General features: G+C 36.1%; 1 protein-coding gene across 2 annotated transcripts in view; it reads right to left on the bottom strand.

Annotated features, from left to right (window-relative positions):
* Positions 1-9,368: 9,368 nt before the first annotated feature.
* LOC123518578 (roundabout homolog 3-like) overlaps positions 9,369-15,989 on the bottom strand; it is an 85,556-nt gene continuing 78,935 nt past the window's right edge. For both annotated transcript variants that reach the window (XM_045279456.1, XM_045279466.1), the window contains one exon: positions 9,369-9,595. The gene's annotated coding sequence lies outside the window, so the exon portion shown is untranslated. The remainder of the gene's footprint in view (positions 9,596-15,989) is intronic.

The raw sequence follows: 15,989 nt of genomic DNA, 5'->3' as shown, positions 1-15,989 counted from the left end.
ATGGTCTAATGGTACACAGATCTGAAGGTAAAAACGTGTCCCAGTACTGAAGGGGTTAATCTCTTCAGTAGCATGACGCTTTTTCATATTTATTCTCCTTATCATTTTGTGATTTTATACAGCTTCAGAAACTTATACTGGGATTAGAATATAGAGGACTTCTACCATTAATCTTCTGACATCCATAGACCCTTCCTAATGTAAATAAACCAGTCCAATTATAACCAAAACTCGAACTGAAAAATGCGTCCTTATACTGAATTGGGTTAAAACTTTAGTATATTTCTCATGTTGATATCACTAGTCTTGAACAACAGGAGTGAGTCATTGGATAGCTGAAGAAAATGGGAGAAGGGGAAAGGGAGAAGGGGAGAAGAGGAGGGGAGGAAAGATGTGTTTCAGCCACTTAGCCACTCAACATTCGTCAGCATTTGGCAGTGACGGTCAGCCATTCATCCTCATTCACTCAAACTCGTTATCTCCCCCCCACTCCGCCCCCCCTCGCCCCCACGTCCCCTTTGCACGTCCTCCCCTCCCTTCCCCCCCTCCCACGCACGCCGTCACGAGGCATCGGGGGAAAGGGATTTATGTCCGCCTATTGATGGAGATTAAGATGGTGAAGGACAAGGCGAAGGGATCTGTCTTCTCTCTCTCTCTCTCTCTCTCTCTCTCTCTCTCTGGAAGTCATCTCATATCCAGTTTCGGAGGAATTTTAAGACTGCCGAGTTGATTAAGTATTTTTTTCCTTTTCTTTCTTTCTGTTTATTGATTTTATTCGTATTTTGATTTTTTTAATTAGTTTTCATATTTGTTTTATTGTATAAGTTCAATAAATGTCTTCCTATCTATCTATCTATTCAGCTGTTTATCTATCTTTATCCTCACCACTATCTATCCATCTATCTATCTATTTATCTGTCTATCTCTACCCTCACCATTCTACTCTCCCTCCCCCAATCTACTCTCCCTTCTTGTGTCTCCCTCTCAGTCCATTTCATCTCTCTGCACTCGATCGCCCCCAAAGACTTATGATTATTGGTGTTATTAATTACGAGAGTGAGAGGCGTAATGGCGGCCACACCAGATATTAGCAGGCCGACCTAAGGGGAGAGAGGGAGAGGGAGAGAGAGAGGGAGAGTGTGTGTCTGACGGCCTAATGCAACAAGGGGAGGCCTATGGGATTGTGTAGGGCTGCTGGTTGGCGTGTACATTCTATCTCTGTTTGTGTGTGTTGTTCGTTTACTCTGTCTCTCTCTCGGGTATCTCATCTGATTTCGTCACTTTGTTTTCATCTATAATGTTTTTGCTTTCATTTCTTCTCGTGCGCTTGTACTAAAACGTTCTTCGCGACACCTCACACGCGCCTCAACTTAATCCAGTCCTTCATTCTCTTTTAATACCGAATGAAATAAGTCAACGTTCTTTTCCTTTCTTTTCTCTTTTTTCCTATTCCATCTAAAAGCTTTTCTTTCTATATTCTCTCTTTCTCTCTCTCTTTCTCTCAGCTTACACTTTGCGCCTTTACAAGTGTTTACAAGCATTCAGAAACGGCAATGCGAGGGAGGGATGACTCAGGCAGTAAGAGAGAATAAGTGTGTGTTAGTGATTTCGTGATTTAGTCGTGAGTTTGAGTTACGCGATTCTTATTGTTTAGTGATTTACTTTGATCTTTTTCTTTCAAGTAAGTTGCTGGAGTTCGGAGTTGAATGAGTGAGATATTTAGTACTCAAAGGAGGAGTAGGAGGAGGAGGAGGAGGAGGATATAGACGAAGGAGAAGAAGAAGAAGAAAAAGAAGAAGAAAAGGAGAAGGAAAAAGAAAGAAAGAAAAATGAAAGAAAAAGAAAGAAGCGAAAGAAGGAAACAAATGAAGGGACGAAGAACAAAGAAAAAATAAAATAAAGAAGGATAAAGAAGAAAGAGAAAAGAACAACAGCAGCAAAGATAACAACAACATAGAAGAAGAAGAAGAAGAAGAAGAAGAAGAAGAAGAAGAAGAAGAAGAAGAAGAAGAAGAAGAAGAAAGACGTAGAAGAAAGAAAGAAAGAAAGAAAGAAAGAAAGAAAGAAAGAACTAACAATAAATAAAAAAAATGAACGAAAGAAAAAACAACAACGAAAGAAGAGAAAAAACGAAGGAATGAAGAATAAAGAAAAAAGAAAAATAATGAAAAAAATTAAAGATAGAAAGAATAAAAACAACAACAACAACAATAACAATAATATAAAAGAAGAAGAAGAAGAAGAAGAAGAAGAAGGAAGAATGAAGAAGATAACATAGATTAAACAACAACAAACAACAAATACCAAGAAAAGAGAAGAGAGGAATAGGAAGGAGAGAAGCAAACTGAAGGAGGAGGAAGAAGAAGAAGAGGAGGAGGAGGAGGAGGAAGAAGAGGACCAGGAGAAGAGGATTACAAAGGGATTATATTGGAAGAACACATGCTACAGAAGGAAGAGGAGGAGGAGGAGGAAGATAGGATTAAATAAGAGGAAAAGATACCAGAGGAGGAGGAGGAGGAGGAGGAGGAGGAGGAGGAGGAGGAGGAGGAGAGGAGGAAGAGGACAAGAGGTTAGAGAAGCGTATGTAATTGTCCTGATGATGACGTGGTGTATTGCGTCTCTTTCTTTCTCTCTCTCTCTCTCTCTCTCTCTCTCTCTCTCTCTAAGCCACATAAACTTACTTCTTCATATTTTTTCTTTTATTTCTCTTTTCTGTCATTCCTCCTTATTCTTTTTAAATTGTCTTAGCTTTCTTTTCTTTCTTTTTTTCTCTTATTCTTAAAAAAAATCAGATATTCTTCCTTCTCTCAATTTTCTTTTTTCTTCAAAATTTTCCTTTTTTTCTTTCCTTCATTCTCTCGTCCCTTAAAAGTCTAGAATGACCTTATTATTTACGAAAAATCATAACATTCTCTCTCTCTCTCTCTCTCTCTCTCTCTCTCTCTCTTCTTTTTAATCATCGTTTCTTCTGTTTTTCTTCTATTAATTTCTTTTTTACTCTTACTTTTTAAACTTTTCCTTTACACGTGGTGGTGATGGTGGTGGTGGTGGTGGTGGTGGTGGTGGTGGTGATAATAACAACAGGTGTGGATGCTGGAAACTTTTATTTATCTCATTATCTGGTACAAAATCTTCCAAACACATGGGTATAACATTTGGCTGGAGACAGACATAACTATTGTGATCTTGTTCTTGATCTTGTTCTTGATTTTGTTCTTCTCACATCTTTTTACTGATTTAAAACTAATCATCTTAATTGTGCTTTTCCCTTGCAGTTTTCTCCAGGTATTCCTCTCTCTCTCTCTCTCTCTCTCTCTCTCTCTCTCTCTCTCTCTCTCTCTCTCTCTCTGAAGAAATAAAGAAGTGAAAAAAATAATATGAATAAAAAATGATAACTGTATAAATAAAAAAAATAGAGACAATTTTATTTATGTAAGGAAACGGAAGAAATGAACAAAATAAATAAATATGTGAATAAATAAATAAATAAATGAATTAATAAATAAACGCTATGATTAACAAAGAAATAAACACGAATATAAAAGAAGAAAAGAATGAAATAAGTTAGAAACAAAAATGAAATAATATGAAGTGATAAAATAAGGAGGAGATAAATGAACTGTACGTAAAGACAGGTTGATTTATTGCACCAATGACACACTACGCTACCAGTCACACCTGTCCCACCTGAGGATTACCTGGAGACACCTGGAAACTCATGGGCACTGCTATTTTTCCACGCTTTCAATAATTTTCCCACGCTTAATAATTTTCCCACGCTTTTAATAATTTTCACACGCTTAATAATTTTCCCACGCTTTTAATAATTTTCCCACTCTTATTTTTTCAAACGCTCAATTTTTTTCCCACGCTCTACTATATTTTTCCAAGCTCTACTAAAATTCCTCTTTCATTTATTATTATTATTATTTTTCTCACTGTCTTACTATTTTTCCATGCTCTTGCTAAATTTTTTTATATCCTTCTAACATTTACTAAAAAAAAAAAAAAATGCATGGTCTTTCTCAATTTTTTTCATGTTTTTATTAACTTTTCCTAAACTGTTACTAAATTTTCACACGCCTTTACTAATTTTCCCACGTTCCTACTGAATTTTCCCACAGTCGTACTATTAAACCAATATTCGCAATAGTAGTGCCCATGACAAGCCAATCATCACATCACGATAGTTAGTAGTAATGTTACAAAATAAAAATATTCCTTAAAACAAGACAAGCATGTTTTGTTTTTACGTATATCACAAAAGAACTAGTTAATCATACATTGACTAACACACACACACACACACACACACACACACACACACACACACACACACACACACACACACACACACTGGAAATAAGAAAATAATGTTATGTATTCCATTTACACGTACAATTAATACAAAGACACCAAAGCTCATGTATGTACAGCCATTCCTTATTTACCAAAGAAGCGATTCCCAACCCTCACTACTACAGTACAAAAACACTTCAGTCACTCCTCCAGTGCAACAGAGAAAACGGACTCCACCTGGCGCTCACATCCCGTTTTCTGTTAGCTTACTCTTAACGTATTACAAAAACACACTTCAATCATTCCTTCATGCAAAGAAAATGGCTCCATCTGTACCTCACATCTCGTTTTCTATTGGACTGCTTTTCATCATTATCTCTCGAGTAAGGAACTAATTAGATAAAAATGCTTCAGTCACTCCTAATTAGCTAAGAAAATTACCTCGTTTTCTGTTGATAAGGAACCTGCGTAGAGTTACTATACTAAATTAACTGTGAGTGCAGCCAGACAGTGTCCTTGTATATAGAACACACCTACACAGGCCAGGGAAGGGGGAAGTGACAGTCTTGAGGTTAAATAATGAAAGAAAATGGGTATAGAAGGTGATAAGTAGCGGCTGTTTAGAAAGTCATAGTTGCATTACGTTTTCTTTAAAGTGGATATATAAGAGAGCAAAACTGGCTAAGGGGAACAGAAAGGGTAAAAAAAAAAAAAAGGCTACTTATTTACCATTCTTCGTCACTGTGTTAGTATTTTGAAATTGTCTTGGAAAGTATAATTTTTCAATAGCCACGGTAATAATTAGTCGTGTTCTTAAGTTTTTTTTTTCCGGCATTGATTGTGAGAATACTTGTAACGTTTCACTGCGAGACTAAATTCACAGCACTGGAAACAATGTAATCTTTTTTTAAACCACTGACGAGAAGAAAAGTAATGAATTAAAAGAATAGATTTAGCAATTTCTACCAAGTACAAAGCTTAGAGATTTTTTTTTTTTTTTATGCAGGAGGGACAGCTGGCCAAGAGCAACAAAATAAAAAAAAAAAAAAACACTATGTTGTCAGTTCACCAAAAAGACATAGGAGTTAGTTAAAATTCAGGGACAAATGACTCGACACCTCTCTCTTAAATGGAGCCAGTAATGTCCCAGAAAGGTTAGTAATAGGGAAAACTGTGGTTAATAAAAGGAAAAGTGTTGAATTATTGCAATCTTAACAGGTTCCTTAGAAATTAATGTCTCACTACACCCACTTCAAAGTAACGGAGAAAGAAGCCAAAAAGTTTCAGAATACATACAGAGTCAGTAGTAGTAGTAGTAGTAGTAGTAGTAGTAGTAGTAGTAGTAGTAGTAGTAGTAGTAGTAGTAGTGGTAGTAGTAGCAGTAGTACTTTTTACGTAAGAGAGGAAAGCTGGACAAGGGTAACAAAAAGATAAGAAAAAAAAGGCCCACTTAGTTCCCAGTCCCCTTGCAGGTCCGAAAGAGCTAGCCGAAAGAAAGAGATAAATGTCTTGAAACCTCACTCTTCAATGAAGTCAATTCAGAGGAATTTGGATATATAGAAGCAGGCAGGGAGTTCCAGAGTTTACTCGAGAAAGGTGTGAATGATTGAGAGTACTGGTTAACTCTTGCATTAGGAATTGGGCAGAATAGTAGTAGTAGTAGTAGTAGTAGTAGTAGTAGTAGTAGTAGTAGTAGTAGTAGTAGCTAATAGAAAAATCACTCATACCAAACCTTCCCAAACCTACTCTGCCGTTCACTACTACTAGTACAAGCTCGCCCGCTGCCAGACACACCCCCACTTCACCTTTCCATGTTGGTAAAACCTAAAATGCGACACTCTTTGAATATCCAGAACTACCGTGAAGAAAAATAGAAGCTACGAACATACACACACACACACACACACACACACACACACACACACACAGAGACACACAGACACGCACTCTTATGAATACAAATATCACAAAAACACGTTATGCCTCAATCAAGAACTCATTTTGTAATTTTTTTTCGCCCATAATGATAAATGTGAAGTCAACATCAAGCCGGTGTCCTGAAGCGCTTCTTTCCCCCACCAGGACTATTTCCAAGAGCCACAGGATGATTAATCAGGCTCTCAAGGTGTTTTCATTATTGGTGATGTAGAAATTTAGTTAATCTTTTTTTTTATACTATGCGGGCTTTTCACAGGAGTTTATGGGCTAAAGGAGGTATTTTTTGGGGATACCTCCTATCTCAAAGCCCACCCGCTAGGAAACCGTTACCCCGAGGAAGGAAGCCCAACCTACACTTGGACCATGGCCAGGATTTGAACCCATGTGCTTAGAGACCCTTCGGACCCAAAAGCGCGCGTAGTTCCACTGTACCACGGCGGCCTATCAGTAGAATCATGAAAAACACTCTTGAGAACCTCGGTCACTTCCACTGGGGCGTGTTAAGAGTTAGAGGTGAGATAGTGAAGCGTTTAAGTACCCTGGCCCGCATCACACACTCGTTGCTAAATGAGTTAATTACATCATTACTGGTTAATATATACGTAGGCAGGAGTAATGGCGTTATGCACTGGTAAGCTCTTAAATGTACAGCATATAAAAGACCAAACATACACTTTAATTAATGATTTAGTGTAATGGTAACTCAAGATTCCTTTACCTAAAAAAAGTTCACAAAATATGATGTAAGTTAAGTATATAGAAATGATAGATATTGTGTTTGTATTTCGTGGTGTTATTACAGTAGTGTTGGAAATCTAATCTGTCACTTTAGTTTTTGTTCTATTATCACATTATCGTCATACTGTTAGCATACTGTGTCTCAAATAACTATTTATTCCTGTCTTGCCTTGCATCTTCTCTTGTTGGTCATTACACTCAAGAGAACCAATACTAATACCAAACTCTCATATCACTGTTTAAAGAATTTAGAACTGTACCCTTAAAATTCAAGAGTCCAAATAATCATGTATACTATTCATTCATGTATCCAATCTGTTTTATCTGTATACGAAAATGAAAAATAATTCACCTTAGGTCCGTATTCAGAAACACTTTGCTTTCCCACCATCATTATTTCCAAAGGTTACCGAGATGATTAGTTAGGTTTTCAATAGTTTTTTTTTAGTCAATAATGTAGAAATCTTGTTAACCCCTTCAGTATCATGACGCGTTTCCATATTCATTCTGCTTACTATTTTGGTGATTTCATACAGCTTCAGAAACTCACGAAGGAGATCAAAATGGTGAAGACTGTAGCCGTTTATCTTCTGACCTGCATAGACTCTTCCCATATGTCAATAAAATCATCTAATCGTACACGAAATCTCAAGGTAAAAATGCGTCCCAGTACAGAAGGGGTTAATCAAACACTCATACGTCAAAAACACTCTTAGAAACTCGCGTGACTTTAACCTCACGGAACCTTTGGAAGATAGTGGTGAGGCGCAGAAATGTTTCAGAATGTCGTCCTTTTTACGTACGAAAGTAAAAATAAGAAGTGAACATGGACTTAATTCAACATCTTATCTTCTATACAGTTTACATTTGTGCAGCGGTCAATTATTTACAGCCGATGTGTAAACAATTATACGTGGAGTGGGAGGGATGCTGGACTTGCAAAAAATGATCCAAACATTATGAAACCACTTAATAATAATGATGCAAAGACGTAACTGGCGACTCCCCATTTTCTACGGAGTGGACATCAAAGAAAACGTGACGGTATGAACAATAAGTATCGAATGAATGACACGTGACGAAGCAATAACTATGGTACGGTCTTAACATTACAGATGCGATATGTTTGTCTATGTATGCTGAAATGAATATTGTTCACTTGTACTTACCATTTCTGAAAAATAGATCAAACTTGGTCATTTTTAACTTATATTCCAAAAGAACTAAACAATCTTACATTTTTTTTTTCAATACAGTAAGAAATGAACTTAATTTTCCCGTTTTCTTCTTTTCACACAAAAAGAAGAAAACTAGAAACCTATTTTTCATAATACAAAATGAAGGAGGTTCTAATAATGCCCAATTTTTCACTTTATGTAAACAAGAAAATACTCGAAATCCAGGAATTTTCACATATTACTTAAAACCTTAAAATAATCTTGAGTTTTTCGGTTCATACAAAGAATAAAACACTATATTAAGATGCACCTGCTGATTTTCTGGGTTTCCACGTTATACAGAGGAGAAAATACACAAATTACACATAAATCCTTAATAGAAATACGTCAAAACCATACGTTCAGTGCCTAGAAAGAATTTATACATAATACAATTGAATTCAACAACAACTGTTCAACCGGTCAATCTACACGAAGGATGGAAATTAGAAAGAAGGAAAATAAGATAATGTAATAATTGATGAGATGTTTTTGTCCCAAGGAAGGCATACAAAAGAAAAGTTGATCATTTTCCTTTGAACGAATTGAAATATTGGTTGAAAAAAAGTTATTCTAAGTTTTAGCCCAAAGTGATGTCAGCAGAAGAACCGAAAAATAAATTGTTCAGCTTTTACGTCAAGAAATTAAGTTCAGAGTGCCAAAGAAAGTAAAGGAAAGAAAGAATGACAATAAGGAAACCGATAAAAAAGTGTTATTCCAAATTTGTACGCAAAATAATAAGAAAATAAATGTCTGTTCAAGTTTTACTACACAAAGAAGAAAAGAAAAGTTGTATTCGTTATAATCGAAGGACTGAAAAAAAATAACCAAGAAGAAAAAAAGAAAAGAAAAATAGTACAGAAGGACGAAAGGAAGAAAATCGAAAAAAAAGAAAAACTCAAAGAAACAAGAATAAAGAAAACAATAGAAAAGAAAAGAAAAGAATAAAAAAAAAAACCCAAGTTCAATTCATACTACAAGGAAAAACAGAAAAATACCTCAGATGAACGAAAGAAAGAAAATCGAAAAAGAAAAGAAAAAATAACTAAAAAAACACGAATAAAGAAAACCAGTAGAAAAAAGATGAAAAAAAAGAATAAATAAAGGAAAACCCAAGTTCAATTCATACTACAAAGAAACGAAAGAAAAGAAAGAAAATGTGATAAGGGTGTTAATCTTACAGCAGAGTGGGGGGGGGAGGCGAGAGCAAGAGCGCAATTACGGTCTAGTTGTGTTATTCAGTATCTTACAGTGGAGGACAAGCGTACAGAGAAGCATGTTAGGCACAGAATCCCTACCAAGCACTGGGGCCTGCGTGTTGTGGTGGTGGTGGTGGTGGTGAAGGTGGTTGAGGTGGTGGTGGTGGTGGTGGTGGTTTGTCGTCACCGTCTCCTTCAGGAATACTGCAAAGAGAGTGATAGGAAATGCATAGGGTGTGTGTGTTTATGAAAGGGTGTTATTTCTTATGCATTAAATTTTGGTTAGGTTTTATAGTCCTAAATTCATAAACTACAAAAATAATGATAGAGAATGCATTGTGTGTGTGTGTGTGTGTGTGTGTGTGTGTGTGTGTGTGTGTGTGTGTGTGTGTGTGTGTGTGTGTGTGTGTGTGTGTGTGTTATTTCTTAGGGTAGTTTTATTTATTACATATTAAATTAAGGGTTTTCTTCTTTTTCTTCTTTTTTTCTGACAATATCTTCAATTCATATGCCACAAAGAGAATGATAGGAAATGCATATGGTGTGTTTTTGGAGAGTTTTTATTTCTTATGGATCAAATTAAGTTTTTTTCTCTTTTTCTTTTCTTTTTGACAATCCTAAATTCATAAACTTTAAAGACTGATAGAGAATGCATAGGGGTGTTTTTTTTTTAAGGAATTTATTTTTCTACAACAATTTAAGTTTTTATTTTTCTCTTTTTTTTTTTTACAATGTCCTAAATTGAAATGCTACAAAATAAATACATAAGAGTGTGTTTTTTGGACGTTTTCATTTCTTATATATCAAATTGAGGGTTTCTTTTTTTCTTTTCTTTTCTTTTTTTTTTTTTTTACAATGTCCTAAATTCATTAACTACAAAGATAATGATAGAAAATACATAAGAGTGTGTTTTTTGAACGTTTTCATTTCTTATATATCAAATTGAGGGTTTCTTTTTTTTCTTTTCCTTTCTTTTTTTTTGACAATGTCCTAAATTCATTAAAAACTAAGATAAAGGATGCATAGGATGTACTTTTTTTTTGCGGGGGTGGGGTGTCGGTGAGGGAGGATTTATATCTTACAATTCAAATTAAGTTTTTTTTTTTTTGACAATGTCCTAAACTGAAATGCTACAAAGATAATGATAGAAAATACATAAGTGGGTGTTTTTTTTTTTTGTCTTGTTTGGGGGGCGTTTTATTTCTTTCAGATTAAATTGAGGGTTCCTTTTTTTGACAATATTCTAAATGCATAAACTACAAAGAAAGTGACAGAGAATACATAGAGGGGGTGTTTCTTTGTTTTCTTGTGAGGGTGTTTATTTCTTCGACAACATAATGGGGTTCCTATTTTCCTTTTTTTTTTTTTTTGACAATATTCTAAACTCATACATTACAAAGATTATTACAAAGTGGGAGTATTTTTTGAGGGGGCTATTTCTTACATTATTTTCTTTCTTTCCTTTTTTTTACTATCTTTTCTTACAATAGATATTTTACTATTTCTTTTAATGACGTTGTGCTCAAATCATGCTTTTAAATAGATTGAAAGTATGTTTTTCCCTTTTTTTTATCATTTTACTTCATTTTTCTATCTTTTTCCTCCTTTTCCTTTTTACTGCAGTAGGGTTTAAAATTTATTCCATCCACCTATTCTATCAACGCATTTTTCGTGTATTCTCTCGTTTATTCTTTCTTTTTCCTTTTTCGTTTTTCCAATCACTATATTCTTTTAGGACATTTAATTCGATTCCTTTAAACTTCTTGCTTCTCTTTTCTCGCTTTCACTTCCGACTTTTCTTTTCATTTATTTTCATTCTTTCGTTCATTCAATTTATCTAGTTTCTCTCTGTTTATCTTTCTTTCCTTCAAATGTACACGTAAGTAGCGTATATGAACTCTCTCTCTCTCTCTCTCTCTCTCTCTCTCTCTCTCTCTCTCTCTCTCACGCAAATTACACCCACATGAATTAATTCCACTTGTTTTCCCACAATCTGTTTTTTTTCCCACGCCTTTCTCATTTTAATATTTATTGGCATTACTCGACAGTTTCCCGCCACACATCCCATGGCTGGACCGTGGCGCCTAAAAAACACACAGGTGAGAATGATTAATACCTGCCATGTTTACCTGTGTGTGTGTGTGTTTATATTTCTTTTCTTTTTTTTCTTTTATATGTCTGGAAGTGGCTGGGATATGTATATAGAAGACATGGACAGGTGCGTGGTACACCAGAATGGGTGGCACCTGGAAGAGGAGGTAGAGGAAGGCCAAGAGAGACGTGGCTGAGGATAATGAAACCAGAAGTGGGTGATGAATGTCGGGGAGGCATTGAGGAGATAGGTCAAGACAGAATGTGGTGGCCAGAGTTCATTAAGGCACTATGCAACCACGACGGTACCACAGGAGAGGATTGATGTCTAGCTTGTCTTCTTAGTTTTTTGTCTGTCTGTCTGTATGTCTGTATGTATCTCTCTCTCTCTCTCTCTCTCTCTCTCTCTCTCTCTCTCTCTCTCTCTCTAACCCGTCATCAGCATTACTCACTCTCTTGAACCCAAACACAAAACTCCACGCGCCGCCAAATATTCCCCAAACAGAGGCGACAAAAACTTGCCACTTTGCACCTCGTTCCTGTGTCGCCTCATGTTCCTACGCTCACCTGTTTGTTGGTCCCTTTCTACCTTGCTATTCTCTCTCATTATGCCTCGTTAAAGTCCCACCTCCTCTCCCTCTACTTCCCTCTCTCTCCCTCTCTCCCTCTGGCGTTCTCTCGATCACACGCATGTACTGAACACACTGTCACACTCAAAGGGTAAGGATAACGTGTGGTTTTCTTATTACTTGTTGAGTGCGTGTTGGGGGGGTGGTTTCTCTCTCTCTCTCTCTCTCTCTCTCTCTCTCTCTCTCTCTCTCTCTCTCTCTCTCTCTCTCTCTCTCTCTCTCTCTCTCTCTCTTTCCAGGTTCGCCATGCTCTTATGATATTTGCTAATTTGTTAGTCTATCTGTCTGTTTGGTTGTCTGTTTGTCCATTTGTTTACTTGTTTGTCGGTCTGTCTTCTTACTTATCTGTTTGCTTGTCTGTCTATCTGTCTGTCTGCCTGTCTCTCTGTCTGTCTGTTTGGCTGTCTCTCTGTCGTTTCCTCCTGTTCCTCTTCTTCCTCATTCCTAGATTTCTAAGTGGCAAAATTCCTTTCCTCTCTTCACACACATTAATTTACATCTCCCTCCCTCCCTCCTCTTACTTCGTCTGATCTTCCTCCTCCTCCTCCTCCTCCTCCTCTTCCTCCTTCTTTTCTCTCCTTTCCGAGTCTCATTTTGCCTCTCTTCTCATCCTTCAAGTCCCAGCTCTGGTCTCCTCTTCCCTCATCCAAGCTTCATTTAACGCCTCGACACACTCCTCATTACTCCCTCCATTCCTTGATGCTCTCACTCACCTCTCCTCCTCAGCGTTCACTCATTGCTTCCTTTCTTCCTTCCTCCTCATCTACTCTCTTTTTTTTTTTCTCTCTCTCTTCCTCTTTCTCTGTCTCTCCCTCTTCCTGTTTGTCTTTCTTTCTCTTTTCGTAATTGGTTTTGCTTACGATGTGTTTTTGTTTTGGTGTTTCGTTTTCGTTGTTACTTTCTTGTTTTTTCTCTGTCTCTCTGTCTCTGTCTCTGTCTCTCTCTCTCTCTCTCTCTCTCTCTCTCTCTCTCTCTCTCTCTCTCTCTCTCTCTCTCTCTCTCTCTCTCTCTCTCTCTCTCTCTCTCTCTCTCTCTCTCTCTCTCTCTCTCTGTCATTCTCCATTTATCACAGCTTTTATCTTCTCCTTCTATTATGTTCGTCATCTCTTCATCTTCCATCTTCATTTCTCCCTTATTCTCTCTCTTTCTCGCTCTTTCTCTCCTGTTGTTTCTCGTGTTTCCTTCCTCATTCATTTATCATGTCTTTCCTTTCACTCTCCTGGCTGTTGTTCCTCGTCTTTCCTTCGTCTTCCATTTATCACACCTCTGCTTTCACTCTCCCGTTATTTCTCATCTCTTTGGTATCTTCCATTTATCACATTTCTCTTCTGGCAGTCTTCGTAAAAAAGTGATAATTTCGTTTCTCTCCTTTCGTCTCTTGGATTCGTAATTTCAGTGGAGTTTATATGTATTTTCTAAACGACGTCATTTGCTTCCTTATTACTCTTTAAAATTTCATCTTCACCACACAGAACACTTAAGAGTACTTTAGTATAAGTACTCTTCACTTCCGCACCTTTTCCTTTTTCACCTCTTACCTCTCTCAATCTCTCACTGCTACCCTCCATTCCCCTCTTCCACCTCCTGCCTCCTCCTCCACTCTCCCTCACTTCCTCTTCCTTTTTTACTTATGTCAAAACACTCTTCTTTTTTTCTCTTGTTTTTCTTCTCTTATTCCACTTAATTTCCTTTCTTCCTCAGTTTTTTGTTGGTAATCTTTACTTGTTCTCTTCTATCTCTTTGTTTTTTTTTCCGTTTATTTTTCCCTTTTTCTATTTCTAGTGAACGTTTCCTTTTAAACTTGTCTTGTTTTTCTCCTCTTTTATAAATTTTTACTTCTTTAATTTTTCTTTCAATATTCTTAACTCGTTCACTTCCATCTGTTTGTTTTTCGTTTATTTTTACATTTTTTTTATAATTCATATATTTTCAAACTTGTCTTCTTTTCCTCTTCTTTTATAAATCTTTTCTTCTTTAATTTTTCTTTCAATAATCTTAGCTTGTTCTCCTTTTTCATCTATTTATTTTTCATTTTGTTTTTTTCCTTCCTTTCCATTCTTCGCTCCATCTTATTTTTTCTTCTTTTCATCCTTTCTTTCTTCAAATTTTATATTACTGATCTTATCTTGACTTTTCTTCCTTCTTCTAATTTTCTTTCATTTTTCATTTGTCATTTTTACATAGCCAATTTTCTTTTAGTTATTCCCTTCCTTCCCTTCTTACTCCCATCTTTTCTTTCTTCAATTTTCATTTTACTATTCTCATCTTATTTATTCTTTCAATTTCTCTACTTTTTCTCCTATTCTTAACCATTTATCATTCATCACTTTTCTTTTATTTCTCCTCCTTCTCCTCCTCCTCCTCCTCCTCCTCCTCCTCCTCCTCCTCTTTCGTTCCATCTTTTCTTTTTAATTTTTATATTACACATCTTATCTTGATTTCTCTATTCCATGTCGCTAATTTCTTTCCCTCCTCTCCAATTAAAATTTTTCTCTCTCTTTCATTCGTTTAAATTCTTCTCCCATTTTCTTTTTCATATATGCATTACCATTAATTCCAGCTTAACTCTTCCTCTTCTTCCTCTTCTTCCTCCTCTTCTGTCTAGTATCTAATTCTCTCGTTTCTGTTTTCCTCTATTTTTCTAATCTATTTTCATATTTCAAATTTACATGTTAGGATTTTTCTCATAATATTTTTGGTTATTTCTATATTTTCATTCCCTGTTTATATGTAACACTCACCACTTTAAATACAATCTTCTCTTTCATATTTGTTTTTGTATTTCATTTCTCTCTCTCTCTCTCTCTCTCTCTCTCTCTCTCTCTCTCTCTCTCTCTCTCTCTCTCTCTCTCTCTCTCTCTCTCTCTCTCTTTTTCATTATTTGTTGTATTCTATTTCCCTCGTACTTTTTTTTCAGTCTCACTTTCATCTTTGTGTTTGTGTATTTGTGTTTGTGTGTTTGTGTTTGTGTGTGTGTGTGTGTGTATGTGTGTGTTTATCTTGTTCTCTTTCTGGATGTGTATATTTCCCTCTCTTTCTAAACCTTTTTCATGTTAAATATTACCACTAGTGTTGTTTTTAGGGGATGGAAATAAATTACATCTCCTTCTTTTTCCTCGTTCCCTTTCCTTTTAACGTTTCAAAGTTTACCTCATGTTTTTTCTCAGTATTTTTTTTCCTGTTTGGTTTATTCTTTTTTTTTTTTCAGACACTTTCCTTTGTCATGTCATCTTTCTAAAGCCTTTCCATTCCAAAATCTTTATTTCGTTTTTTTTTTTTTTTTACATTGATAAAAGCTTCTTTTTAATCCAGATGTTAATATTTCTTTCGTTTTCTTTTTTCTCTTATCCTGATTCTTGCATTCGTTTTTCTATCAGTTTTTATCATTGCTTTTGTTGTTTGATTTCTAGCTTTCATCTCTCTGTCTGTCTGTCTGTCTCTGTCTGTCTGTCTATCTGTCTGCACACACGTCTAAACACACCTGTACTATCTACCTTGGCACACTTCCCACACATCTACACACACCTGCACATTTCCAAACACCTGTCCTATCAACTTTCCCACACCTACCACACACCTACACACACCTGCACATTTTGAAACACCTGTATTATCTACCTTCCCACACCTACCACACACCTGCACACACCTGGACACCGTATCTTCATTAAGGTGACAAAGACAATTACCTCACCTTTACCTGTCCGTCTCTTCTCATTTAGCCATTTATCTCTATTCTTCTTTCCTATTAGAGTCAGGATATCATAAATTAATGTGACACTTCATTCGTCTCTCTCTCTCTCTCTCTCTCTCTCTCTCTCTCTCTGATGGAAGAATACGAGCAAATGTAGTAATAAATAAGTGAATATTAACTGGAG

The sequence above is a fragment of the Portunus trituberculatus genome, chromosome 6 (assembly GCF_017591435.1).
Source record: "Portunus trituberculatus isolate SZX2019 chromosome 6, ASM1759143v1, whole genome shotgun sequence".
Classification (NCBI taxonomy): domain Eukaryota; kingdom Metazoa; phylum Arthropoda; class Malacostraca; order Decapoda; family Portunidae; genus Portunus; species Portunus trituberculatus.
This window is presented reverse-complemented; position numbering and strand designations above follow the sequence as displayed.